The sequence below is a fragment of the Anarrhichthys ocellatus genome, unplaced genomic scaffold (assembly GCF_004355925.1).
Source record: "Anarrhichthys ocellatus isolate YVR2014 unplaced genomic scaffold, GSC_Weel_1.0 scaffold44, whole genome shotgun sequence".
In the NCBI taxonomy this organism is placed as follows: Eukaryota; Metazoa; Chordata; class Actinopteri; order Perciformes; family Anarhichadidae; genus Anarrhichthys; species Anarrhichthys ocellatus.
This window is the reverse complement of record NW_022280074.1, coordinates 3,368,250-3,382,412: the sequence shown is the minus strand read 5'-3', so window position 1 is coordinate 3,382,412 and position 14,163 is coordinate 3,368,250.

The following is a 14,163-nucleotide window of genomic DNA, read 5'->3' as shown; positions in this document are numbered from 1 at the left end:
TGACAATTTTGTCATAACATTTGGGTCTTAAGATCTTTTTCTCACTGTGCTGGACCTCTGTGGGAGTCGACAGACCTCTGGGCTAATGAGGCCCAGGCTGGTGTGAGCTCCTATATGCACTTCATAATTATCAAAATATTAATTCTGGCCTGCTATGTTTTTAATGTTTGACTTAATGCTACCATTAAGTATTTTACCATTTGTCACGCCAAGACTTTTACCACTAAGTCTTGAGTGACTTCTGTGACCTGTTGCTGTGTAATTTCTGACCTGCGACCAGTGTTTCAAACACTTATAGCTTTAAAGGGAACCTTCCTGTCACAAACTCAGCCAGCAGTGTTAATAAAGTGGACACTGCATCCCAATAGTCCTGTGTGTTGTCAACCCTTCTGTGTTTAGAGCAGGCTTGTCATGCTGCGGCTATATTCTGCCACTTGTCATGATGATTTCAGTAGTGATTGAGTGGTACCTTTTAGGAATCCTACACTGTTGGATTTATAAATATATATATTACTGTCTAAAGGGTAAACTAGTTTTTGGCATCAATTTTCAATACCCAATTAAATGGAACTACACAACAGTGTTTGTTTACATGATCTGAAAAGTAATAGCCAATGTAGCGTCCCTCATCTTTTCAAGGTCTGGACTGAGTCCAATGGAGCTGTTTCAAACTTTTGGCTCACAATCAAAGCGGAGAGGAATACTTTGCCACGTTTGGTAGAATTTAGGTAGCATTAAAAGGCAGTGGATGGATGGTAGAGGAAGGATATCTTTAAAGTTAAGCTTTCAAATGTCATAATGACGTGTGGAATGCTTGGACATCTTTAAATCGGCAAATTCATTTCTTTTAGCCTCTTTGCAATTTCACCTCGACGTTAGTCATCCTTTTAGATTGGAGATGATTGATGACACTCTTAGAAAACAAGCGAGATGTACTCTGACCTCTGATGCATTAGAGTTATTTAGGAGAGCTGTGAGTTACAGTGTAATTTAAAATCTTGAGGTTTAAGGTAGGGATGCACTACTGTATATTCATGGAAATTCGTCTCCCTGGAAAGGCTATATACTGTACTTGAAAAGCGTGTTCAAAGTGGACCGTCGACTCATGAAAGAACCAAATCAAGGGTGTGCACAGCAAATGGCACAAATGACTTCCAGTGAAAGCACAAAATGAGCCCAAATCTATAACTTCACAGCCATTTTTAATTGGTAAACATCAAATAAAAAAACTAAATTGTATATTGTTCAAATAATATACACATCTCATCATATCAGTTCTTAATTATAATCTAAAACAAATATGCATTCTACAACTTAATGAACTATACCAGATTGTACCAGGCAAATTATTATATTATAAGTGTGCCTCAAACCACAGTGGGTGAGCGCGACTACACGATAGGGAACTCCAGGAAATCTTGTCAAGCTCTGCAACGCAATTATTGCTCATCCATCTTTAATATCTCATCCATCTTCTCCAGCTCCACTGACAGAGCCGTACTCGCCCTGCAATTATTATCACAGCTGGCGTACAAAAGGTGGAATTGGATCTTCGGCCCTCCCCTAAAAAAATACGGATGCGTACAAAAAATGTGTGATCATTTTTTGAACTCCATAGGCAATAAAGGTTGAAATGAGTCAAGTCTGATTCTGAAACCAGTCTATAAAGTTCAAAATGTTGTAGCTTATGTGCTTTTTAGAGAACACACTTCACCTCACTTGCCTTTTGAGGGCCCCGCTCAGTGATTTCCTACATTACCCAGAATTTTTTATTTATTTTCATTTAGTTATATATTTAGCAGGTAAGCCAAACAATTCATCAATGCTGGGCTGTGTCAGACATGAAGAGAAGTCTTAAGGAATTTGTTTTAATTGTTCTTTCATGTCAGCTAGTACTGGCCATGTTTCATGTTGTCCAAAAAAAAAAAGAACCATTCACACGAGGAGATGCCAACAGCAGAAAGAGCTGATCAGTCATATGAGCTTAATGTTCACGACATTAGAATGTATTCGGCAAAGGTGTTTCCATGATCCATTTGTCACATTAACTCTTTTTTTTGACAAAGACAAAAACCTCCTCAAAGAAGCGATTCGATTTTATCGAACTGCACATAAATGCTCAAATCATATTTTCTAATTCCACAATAGAAACGGGGTTAATGTGGCCCAGGACACATTCCTGGCATACTGCTAAAGAAATTTTTGCAGTTTTAGCAGAAATTTTGTTTTAGGATGTGGCACCTTATTGCCGACTTATTTGTGGAGATTCCTCACAAGGCTCTGTTTACCTTCATGTTTCAAAACAATTTGTTTTTCACTCAGCATACCAAAGATTAAACTTTCGTTGTAAGCTTTTGAAGCAGAATGTAAGATTGGTTGGTCGTGCCCTATGGGAGTAAGACGAGCGTAAAACACTCCTGTCTATTTGCGCTCCGTTGAATCAACTTTCATTAATTGAAAAGTGCCACTGGATAAGAGCCTGAAGGCATGAGTGCCCAAGCCTCAACAAATGAATTAACAAGTGCATATAAAGACCGAGAGCTTTGGTTAAACAGCACTTTGAACTGACTGCATCACAAAGTGACTTTGCATGACTGAAAACAGACAGATTGGCCAAAGCTAATTGTCTTTAAACATTTATCCTTCATAGACAAACAATCCAGGATTGGTCGAAATTGTTGATTGCACTTGGCATGTCATGTATTTGTCAGAAAAAACTAGCACACTACTGAGAATACGTTGAGGTATTGACAAGAGCCCACCCCCACTGGACATTAGATGGTGACCTGAATATCAGGGGAACAGCATTAGCCACTCAGGCTGCACTTAAGTATTTTTCATTTAATTAAAGCTATCACAATGGGGCTCTCTTGAAACCATCTGTAGGCATTAGTGAAAGACTCGGGCAAATGACAGAATTATTAAAAGGGTACCAATAGCAGTGTGGTGCAGGTAAGGTTGTTTTATGTGGAAAATGATATAACGATATTAAACCTAATATTTAATATGGAAACAAATCATGTTTCTTTTTCATTATTTTATTAAAAAGAAATATATTACAAAGAGAATCTGCAATATAATAGCCATGATGCCAATTACAAGAAAAACAATTTTCTTTTCTATTTTCATCTGTTAATCTGCCAATTCAAAGACCTGCAGGAAAACATCACCAAAGCAAAAGAATCATTCACTCTGTGGTGCCAAAAGTAATTTATCTGGAGTTAGATGTTGATTTCAAAATGATGTGTAGAGAGGCATTTAATGTGTCCTTTCTAAGTGGTTCGATACTGCAGCCAATTGTAACTGTGATGTGCTCTATCTATTCCTTGTAACATTCTGATGATACCTGTATGTGTACCTGAACCTGAAAACATTCACCTAATTACCTTTTTATTTTCCAGAAAAGCCTGGATGTCTTGCCAATTGAACTACATGAATTGTGTAAAACATTGTTCCTTTACAATAAGGTTCAGTTGTTTTTGTCAATACTGACAAATGACTAAAACAAGTAGAATAAAAGCATTAAAAACATTCCCACAAATGTGAATAAAATATGAGAGAAATAATGGAAACGAAGCATTGGCTTTTTTTCTTTTTTCATTCCACTCTAATGTGCACGATGTAGGTGAGTGTAGCAAGATCACTAACATATACACCAACCAGCAGCATCCTCTTAACTCACCTTGGCTTGGTACTACACCGGGGATTTACAGTACTGAGGTCATATTCAGAAGCTGGACACGTTGCCTTTTGGAAAAAGGCAACGTGTCCATTGGCCTTTTTAGGCCAATGGACTGGAGCAGTGTTTTTCCAAAGGGATTTATTATTATAAATAAAAGATCACCATGATACAAACACACACACAAAAGTCCTTGCACAGCTAGAGAGTGTCTCCAGCATTTCATATTAGGGGCCGTGGAAAGGAATACCCAAGAAACCAGACTGTGGACAGCTAAGTCACCGTGCATGTAGTTTAGTGCAGCAGTTGTTCGTCACTGTGACATTGGAAATGAGGAAGGTTTCACCGAATTTGCAACACAACATAATTTCTTCTCACTCATTTCGACACGTTTTACTAATCAAAACACCATACTTGCGGTCAGCCCTGTAGGACGTGCAAATATATCTGCAATGTTCAATCGGCCAGCAGTGGCAAAATGTGATAATGCCACCATTTGCTTGTAAGTTAAAAACAGTTGGCTGGAACATGTGCAACTCAACAAAATGAACCACAAGTGGACTGTGAAGTCAAAGACATTTTGTTTGCTTGATAAATACTGCACGTGTTTGGGGCAGAATGTGTCACAGCCGAAGCCTTGGTTAATCTGGAGTTCTTGGAAAGACCTGATGGAGGCAGTGGAATGAAGCTATGACACTGGAACTGATATGAATACTTCTGCCTTAAGACAAGGTCGGACAATACATTGTAGTGCTGAACCCTTACCTGTAACTGTAAGCTCGTCATGGTGTGAGTCTGGCCAGAGACCATTGTTAAAGGGACAGTGTGTAGCATTTGGTGACATCTAGCGTGGTTGCAGATTGCAACCAGCTGACTACCCCTCTGCTAAACTCCTCCCCTTTTAAGACTGAGGTAACGTGGTCCGCTGAGTGCAAAACCATGGTAATGATGTTCTCCATGCCGTACCATAACAACACTACTTGAGGAGCAACTGAAGTCAGACGGCGGCTGACGGTGCAGACATGGATCACGATGTTGCTAAAGCTAGTGGTGGTGTGTGCATGGGTCCCTCTATCTCTCTAAGTGATGCTAGTGAAGCTAGCGTTGTGGGTAATGGAGTAGGTTTTCTGAGAAACTCTTTCATAAGAGACTGCCTACATTTCCCAGAGGGCCTTGACATCTCCCTAAGAACGGGTGTTAGCTTGTGTCCAGCAATTTGTCATATGTGTGGATAGATGAATCAATAGCAAACAGCAATAGTGGCTTCAGTGGATCAAAAGACAGAGCTGCAACACATACCCAGAACATGTCTTGTGACTGCAAAGCATTCTAGTCTCTTGAGGCTGTTTTTAGTTTTACACATATCATTTCACATTTATCCTTCTGTGAATGTTGCGAGTGATTTAAAAAAAAGAGAGAGAAAAAGCTCCTTCTTCTTCAACTAATATTTACTTAGTTTTAAGTAATAGTTTTAAGCAAGGCCCAAAAGGTGGTGGTGAAGGACGATAGACTGTACATAAGAAGTGGACATAGACACGTGATGTCACCCATTGGTTTGTGGACTGCCGTTTTTTAAAGCTTTGAGTTCGGTATTTTGTCCGTCTTGGTTTTCTGCAACCAGAAGTGATACAAGAGGATTTTAGAACAACTGAATGCTGAAAATTAATTTTTAGGCAACCAAAATGTAAGAATTAACTTTCATGAACTGAAAAACACGGAAACAGTTAAACGTAAGACGGAAAACACGATAATTTCCCAGACCGGACAACACCGCGGCAGCAACCTGTCCATCACAAGATAGCCACGCCCTAAAGCAGGGGTCACTAATAGGCGGACCGCGGTCCGGATCCAGACCCAGACGGATCCGGACCTTGGACCTAAGACGATAGATAATTGAGGATTATAAAATATTGGCGTAGCGCTTATATTTTAACCGGCTCAGTTTTTCTAGCCTTTACGCCACTCGTTCACTGGTCCAGGAAACACACCGACCAATTGCATGTGTTGTAAATCACATCACGTGATGCTGCTCAGCCAATCAAAAACGTGTATTCCGAGTGGCGGGCGCTCACCCGTTGCCGCTGGACGCGTCAGCCCTCGGAACAGGCCGCGGGGCAACAACTTGTGTGTGGCCGGGGTAGAGGCGAGGCAGATCACAGAAAAATAATAAAGACTAGAGTACGGCTAAGATATGTTGATTAGAAACGTATTTGTAATACGTCAAACACAAACATAATCAGGGAGTAAATACGTTTCTAGTCAAACGTAGTTGAGAATGCAATAATTTGTAGGAGACAGGGCTGAACAGAGAGGAATGGAGCTGAAACAAGTGGTTTTAATAACTACAGACAAAGTCCCTGAGCACAAATTTCTTTTATTAAAAGATGAGAAAAATATAATATCCTGACTTTTTTTGATTGACATCACTTCACACCTGAATTTAAAGCTGCAGGGCAATTCAGTGAAATTCATTTTTCTAAAATTAAGTACTTTTTTTTTAAGGTGCACATTTTTCAAAACCATTCTGTTATGTAATTTATTCTTTAATCAGTCCTTATTTTACTTGAAGTTTTATTTATTATTGTATTATGTATTATTTATAATTCATCCACTTTAATTTGAAATCTGACAATAAATATTGTTGATTATTCAATTGAACTTTCTCTATTTGATTTGACAGTCAGTTGTTGACTAGATACAGACGTTAGTACAACTGGCTAATTCAATATACATAGGACTAAATCATAGCGCCAGTTAGACATTATTGTGATGTTCCGGACCTTTGCATGAGGAAATTCTCTCTAAATGGACCTCGTTGAACTTTAATTGAATACCCCCGCCCTAAAGCATACCCTGCTTTATGGTCTATTTGGCTCTAAATGGACCATAATTTACCAAATGAACATCATGCTGTATTGAGGAATACTTGAAACTAGCAAATGGGCCTATAGTCTCATTTAAAATGTTTATTGAGTTAATAAATCAAGTGAGAAGTATAGGTTCATAGACTTCCACATAATCTGACCTCTTTTTTTTCAACCAGTCGCCGCCCGCTACACTCCCTTAGATCCTGATTAGAAAGAATGCAAGTTTAAGGCACTTCTGCATTGGCTTCACTTTTCAGACCCGGAGGTTGGTGCCTGTGAAGGACAAAAAGGCTTCATGAACGTGCAGTAGCTGCAATGAAGATAAGTTTTTTTATGATGAGTTGACTCAGCCTTTCTCCCAAATGCAGGTATATGTCATCATTTACCCGTGAAAATGATTGCTGCAGAGTCTTCCAAAATCTCAACCATATGTTTTACATTGTCGTATATCAAGATGTCAACTCTCTGAAGTATGCTAAAACATTTTGAAGCATGTTTTGAATGTGATTTCATTTTATTTTTTTGTGGTTGTTTGTTTTTGATGTAAAAAGTTTTACCTTAGTTTGCTTTCCAACACAGTAATCGCAGTGGGTGTTGTCAGCTGTCGAGAACATCAATACAGGACACACACACACACACACACACACACACACACACACACACACACACACACACACACACACACACACACACACACATATGCACACAAACTCCCTTGACCCTCCTTATACTGAAGAGAAGACAGCAGGTGGATTTGGGGAGACAGATTGAGATGGATAGTGACCCAAAGAGAGACGGAGAGAGAGAGAGTGGGGAGCAAGGAGCTGGGGAAAACATTGGGACAAAAGTGGGACACAAAAGTTAGAGACAGAAAAGGGCAACAGTGGGTCACCCTCCTACTGTTACTTTTAAACACATTGCTGAAATAGACTTTGAGTATCTAGCTTTAGTTGTTGTTGTGGAAGTTGTCTGTATGGGAGTTAGAGAGTCAAGAGATGTTGCAGCATTTCTAAATGGCTTACCAGTACAGTCAGTAATTGGTGTTCAAGGTCTCTCTGTTGGAAGTATTTCATTCAGACAAATACCACTCAGTCTATTGACCCGGATGGATGAGTAACAGCTCGTATGCATGATGCAGGGGGAAATACCTGTTCAGCAGCTTCTCAAGAGCACAAAGATGCCTCAAATGATGACGAGGCTGTGTCCGCGCTTTGCCTGAACTTCCAACGCCGTCTTCTACCATTGAATAAAGTGGATATGGAAACTGCTGACAACAAGCCCTCCGGCTGTTTACACCCCAAAAAAGCTCAGCAGCGCAAAATGACTTCCTTGTTAATCTCTGAGGAGCCTTGCTGCCTGGAGTCAAACAGCCTTACCCTCCATTATTACAGGGAACGAGAAAATGAGATAGGCTCCATTATGCTTATTGTTGCTCCAGCTGGTGGGCACCTACTTGAGCTACATGTCTGGTAATAGGAGCACTGCTGAATATTCTTATGTTTCAGCGGGGCGGGAGGGGAGGGTGTGATATTACCATTGCACTAAGGGGCCCCAGGCTGTCATAATATTAGATTTTTACCACACAAGTAAGAAGTCTGAAAACAAATGATAGTAATGCTATCAGTGAAATTCATCTTTAACTTTGCTTATTGTGCGTTTTGTCTCTTTTGTGGTAAATCAATTGCAAAATAGGAGTATAGGGAGGTGGAGGGAGAGTCTGTAACCATAACTAAAATGTTTTTTACATATTATGTGTATTAAAATGTAATATCAAATATCAATTTCCTTTTGAAATGTAACGGTTATCGTCAATACTAGTGTACTGTGACACTCAAACCCCTACCCCAATAACATATGATAAATACACTAGGTCACACATTATTTTTAAAACTGTTCACAACAATGTACAAAGTGTATGTCTGATTGTTGATTTGCTCATTTATTTGGTTCACTGAAAAGACCAATGATACCCACACGCAGACATTTTGACTTGTTACAGGAATAGCACCGGTGTTACGAATTATATTAATGATGGCTCCATTCTTTTCAAGCGGCCAAGTAAAGTCTGGGTTGTATTCCCAGACGGAGGCATGCACAGATGGCTGCGGACACCACTGACGTGTTTGCTAATGTTTACTAATGCTAAGCATATAGCTAGTTAACAAACAATAAATATAAATCTGATAATATCCCAGCACACAAGGGGTTAGCACAACTGTTTGGATTGGTGCGGTTGTATATCAGGAGGTCGGAAGATCCTGATGAGCAGGTCGGCACCTTAGTGAATGTTGACATGTGGTGTGAAACCCTGTGAGCGGTGGGGAGACTACAAAAGACGCCACATAAATGCATGTCCATTTGCCATAGAGAGGTCCACGCAACAAAAGGTGCCAGCATGGTGAAATGCTACCTTTACTAATAATGTCATTGATGGATCACCATTTGGAACAAAAATCTCGCATGGCTCGCTTGGAAACAGGGCAATGAGGGCTTAGAGGCTAATGGTCATGGAAGTCAGGCAGGCACGTTGTGTGCCGTCAAGTTGACTCGTGATGGATGATGGAGCCGTATTGCAACATGCATGGGATGTTCAGGATCGCGCCGTCGCCACGTGGGCCGCTCACTTCGGCCGAGATAAATGACTCTTAATATGCATTGGAGATTTCCCTCTAATTCACTTGACATTTTGGAGACGTCTCGTTAATTCCACCCCGTCTCCTATGAATTACATTCACATGCAACAGTCCTGCGGTACCAATTTCCGCTCGGGAGAGAAGTTCAGTGCAAATGCAGAAGGCAGTGTGATTTTCATATAGTGAAGCTTAAAGTAAGGATATCTCGGTATGCATAATGATATGAAAATAAAATCCTCACAATCATTTTAGACTGCAATCACCACAGTGTGATCTCTTTATCTGCAGTAGCTTCTTATTTACTATGCTGCTTGATAATCTATGACATTGTCCTATAATATTCCCAGAGGGCATTAGGCCTATTGTTGTTGAGATCCGACTCTCTTCAACCATGAAGAGGTATAAAGCTGAATATGTTGCCTTGCTTATTATTATAATTAAACATAGAACAACATATTGTGAATGTGTCTTTCGAAATCAACCGGCTGAACTCTTTTCATAGACATTAAAAAAAAAAAAAAAAGTATAGCATGCAACCATGCTATATCAATATATCGTGTGTGATAATGCATGCAACATCGATGTAAATATTGGCAGATGGAGCTGATGTACGATCCAGACTCTCACCGGGTTGTTTCTATGGGAGCATTCTGTTTCCTACCCATCTCATACTAGTAGTCAATGTTGGCAGTTGACATCATTTGTACGAGATATCTTTGTTCAATTAGTGTATTCATCAGCGTAATGAATACATTCTCGTAAGGAAATCACAGTACAGAATAAGGGGACGTTATTGTGCAGTCTGCCTGAAATTTGTTGAGTTCAAACCTTGAAGGCAAATGTTAGTTGTAAATAAAAGTTTACCATGTAAATTCTAATTTATTCCTCTTCTTATTTATTCCTCTTCTTAATTATTACAAGGCATTTGCATACATAAACCAATGTCCCAAATACACTTACATTTAAAATAAAAGGATAATAATTGAATTTCCTACCGTTTTTGTGCCCCTGCACCGTCTCCCAGAGGAGTGTCCTCAGCAGTTTTTACTGATATGCTGCTGACACGCCAGGGACTTCACACCGTACTCCCCCACACACAACACTCTCCTCTAACACGCATCCTCCAGATATATCACATTATATCACAGCCATTGAGATGATGCATGGATATCCATCATTACTATTTACTGTGTGAGCGTCAAAAATAAACACACTAACACCCCCCCCCCCCGGAAACACACATACACATAATTGGCGACGCCCACCCCCTTATACATCTCCATATAATACACTCGGGAATGTATTATGATTTAATTCAATGACATTGGATTACTTGGATTTTACTTAAGACTAGTCCAGGATAAGGTAGTTTTTTCTTCAGCATCGTGCATTCTAGCTACTGGGAGTTCCATGTTCACAACATCAAGAGAACTAGCTAACCACTGGGATTTTGTGAGAGTATGTGGAGGACTCCAACGCAATGCCTGCTTTTTCGTTGTGGATGTTAGGCCGGTTAGTAAGATGTGCTTTTGATGATGTGATCATTTTAGAAAGGACAAGTCATGAGCAGTACAGTCTACATAATTCACAACATTTGTCAAAAATGAGCATACCATTTTCCAAAAGAGAGTTACATCTTTACAAAACCAAAACTTGTGCATAAAAGAGCCAACAAGTCCTTCTGTACAAAGAGTACGTATTGGTTATTTTCATTAAAAAACTTTTCCTATAGGTGTGAGATAGATTCGATAAAAAACCCCACATAGTATGCTTCTCTTGTGCTGGTAAATGACAGATAGCCTTTGTTACAGCAGTTGTATTGAAGAAACTGTAGGTGTAGGCTTTGTTTAAAATGTGTATATTTCCACAGACTATGCTTTTCGAAAAGTATGGACCTGTCTAAACTTCTTCACACCATTAATACTATTGTAGCTTTTACTCAACTGTCACTGTCTCCATGTGGTTAATAAACAGAACAAGGCGCAGCACCCGCTATGACTCAAAGCCTTGCAGGAACTAGATAACATCAAGTGTACTGCAAGACAAGATCTTTATCAAGCTTTTCAAACAAATACTTTTCAAATGGGCTTTTATTCTGAAATTTCTGAACGATCAGTTTCCGTGGCTATTAATTATATTATTATATCCAGGTGGCAATATTCTTTTCTTTTTATGTTGAGGCAGCACACTGCAAACCGACACAGAGGTTAGTGAGTTTAGGATGAAGACACTGGGTTAAGAGTTAAAGGCAAATCAACACTGTAGTGGGCAGATGAGAATGCAGCCCACCTTTGGGATAACAACAATGGTGGCACACTTATAGTTGCCTCTTATTTCCCATTTGTAATTATGCCGTGCCCCAAGCGCTCATTATGACGCAAACGTGTGTCATATAAAGCAATATTGCATTATTGACAGATTGTCCCCCCTCCAGGGCCATGCTTATAAATCAGAGAGCAACCCTGTCTCCTACAAAATGAAGTTCCCCATACAGCTAAACTGCATTCTCAATTGTGCTTCAAGGGAAATGTAGTTTCCTCCCGTTTAACACTCGCAGTTTTAAACATGTAATTATCGACGTAAATCAAAACAAAACAAAAAACCACACAGCTTCTTGGTTAGGTTTAGTGACAAAATTATGGTTTGCCTTAAAATAATGATGTCATTTTACAATAGATGACAAAATGTAACCAACAATGTTACCGAATTAGTCTCCAAATTGTGTAACTTTCTCTTTCACCCTCTATGTGCAGTCCATCAGACGTTAATAGCACCTACATGCCCTTGCATGGAGAATACTGAGTCAGCAGTGGCAACAGAGGATTAGGGCTTGTATCTTTTGTGTGTAGTAATTAAACTGTAATTGAATTTTGCTGCGCCCGCTGTGTACTAAGAGATTTTAATGTATTAGCTTAAACCTCAGGTGGCCTTTGTGTTAATCAAGTCCAATGTGGATATTTCATAATCTCAACAAAACCACCGAAAGCCCTAGTTCCAATTACAATGCTATGACGCAGCACAACAACTTTGTCAATAACTGTGGTTGATATGATCCCCCCATCAGCATCAGCCTTCAGTAGAGATGTGCTCCACTGATTAGCTCTGCTTTTATTGTGGTTATGTTTTGAATAACAACGTTAGCAGGGATACTGTACAGTAGATATATATCGAGGTCTATTGTATTCACCATTGAAAGGAGTCACTGTGGGGAAATGTTGTTCATAGATCCTGGGTGTTTTAGTAACATCTAAAACAAATCGATTTTTAAATAGATTTAAAGCAACAACAACTAAAGGCTTCTCTCTCGGCCAGTCCCGCTGTATTTGAGACGGTTTGATTCTGAAGATGTAACAATGAAGATCTGATTTGAAGATCTGCAGTGAAGCAGTTTCAGGGAAAACTAAAGACAAATAACAAGGTTAGATCCATTTAATTTATCAAGCAATTTGAATGCCATACAGATTAAGTCCGACCCATATCTCTTAAAACTGCCTTTAGCAGGGACAGACGGACAGGGAAAGGAAAGACTAGTTGGGGACCATGCAGAGTATTAACTTGAGTGTTGGAGGCTTTATCTCCAGTGTGGAGAACAACAAGGAAATCTTCCTTCTTATTTGAATATGCCCTTCGAGAATAAATGATTCTGTGTTTAATGGAAGGCCAAGGCCATTTAAAGCTTTGGAAGTACTGCATATTTCTAAGAGTTTGTAAGAATCTGTTTCTGTAGAAAAAAAAATGGTATTCCAGCATTCATGCTATGAAACAAGCCAGGGGAGAGCTGAGTCATATACATTCAGGAAATGGAAATAACATGTTATACTTTGTGTACCCTGCTGCTGAAACAATGTTAGAAACATTATGCAGGATGAGATGAAAAATGAACATGCTGATTTAAACAATCCAGGAGAGCTGCCATTATATACGATGAATATTTTCCCACTGTATATAAATAATATATATTTTGTATTATTGGCGTCGATGTTCGCGAGAAAAACAAGGCAAAAATAAATGAGATCCTGAAATGTCAAGATCTGCCTTTAGCCTTGGCTAACCCCAATGCTTTTACAAAAGGTGCAGTTGTGATGTTTTGTGGAAATGGTGAAGGCAGCGTTAAGGCGATTAGTTTGGCCATCACCTTTTGGCAACTGACGAGGAACTACTGTTTTTTTCATGTGATAAAGAAATGTATTTCTTTTCCCTGTGAAAACATCAAATCTCTTCTTCCCCAAGTAATACACTCTAACATATGGTTCTCAACATTGACATTACAATATTCTGCTATAAGTGTATCATTACTTTTACTAACTTGCGACCGTCATGAACACCATGATAAAGTAGCTCTATTGGGTCTGTAATATCATGTCGATGATCAATCTATTAACGACCGACTGTCAATGGACACATAAAGCCAGGGACTACTATTGTCCTGGACATAGTATCATTTGGTTTAATGGTGTTTGTGCCGATTTGATTTTCACTGCAATCAAAAATTATATTGATCTCAAACAGCACTGATACCAACATATGGCATCAGCCAGTGTAAAAAAGACGCCATTGAGTTGTCCTTGACGCCTTTCAAGAAATAAGGACGTTGCATTAATGTCCCCCTTTTGGATGAAATCAACAGTGATGGTGACATTTTGCTGTGGTCGTATGTGTGTGTATGTGGCTCACAGATGCCGCAGGTGCCCCATCGTTGCTGGTGCACGTTCACCGGCCATCTCGGCTTACCCCCTGGGGTGTTGCAGGTGGGTTCAAGGTTGGCATCCGAAAATGTCGAGATTTTGCCATTGCCCACAGCATTCAGGATGGCTTCGACATCCATCCACCGCTTAAGGGGGCTTGTTTCATCCAATTTGTCTCCATCCCACGAGCAAAGCTGATCAAAATTAGACTATGTGACAGCAAAGGCCTTGACAGCAAACACTTTTATTATTCACAGAGAAGCAAATGTGAAACACCTTCATTTTACAGAGACAATCCA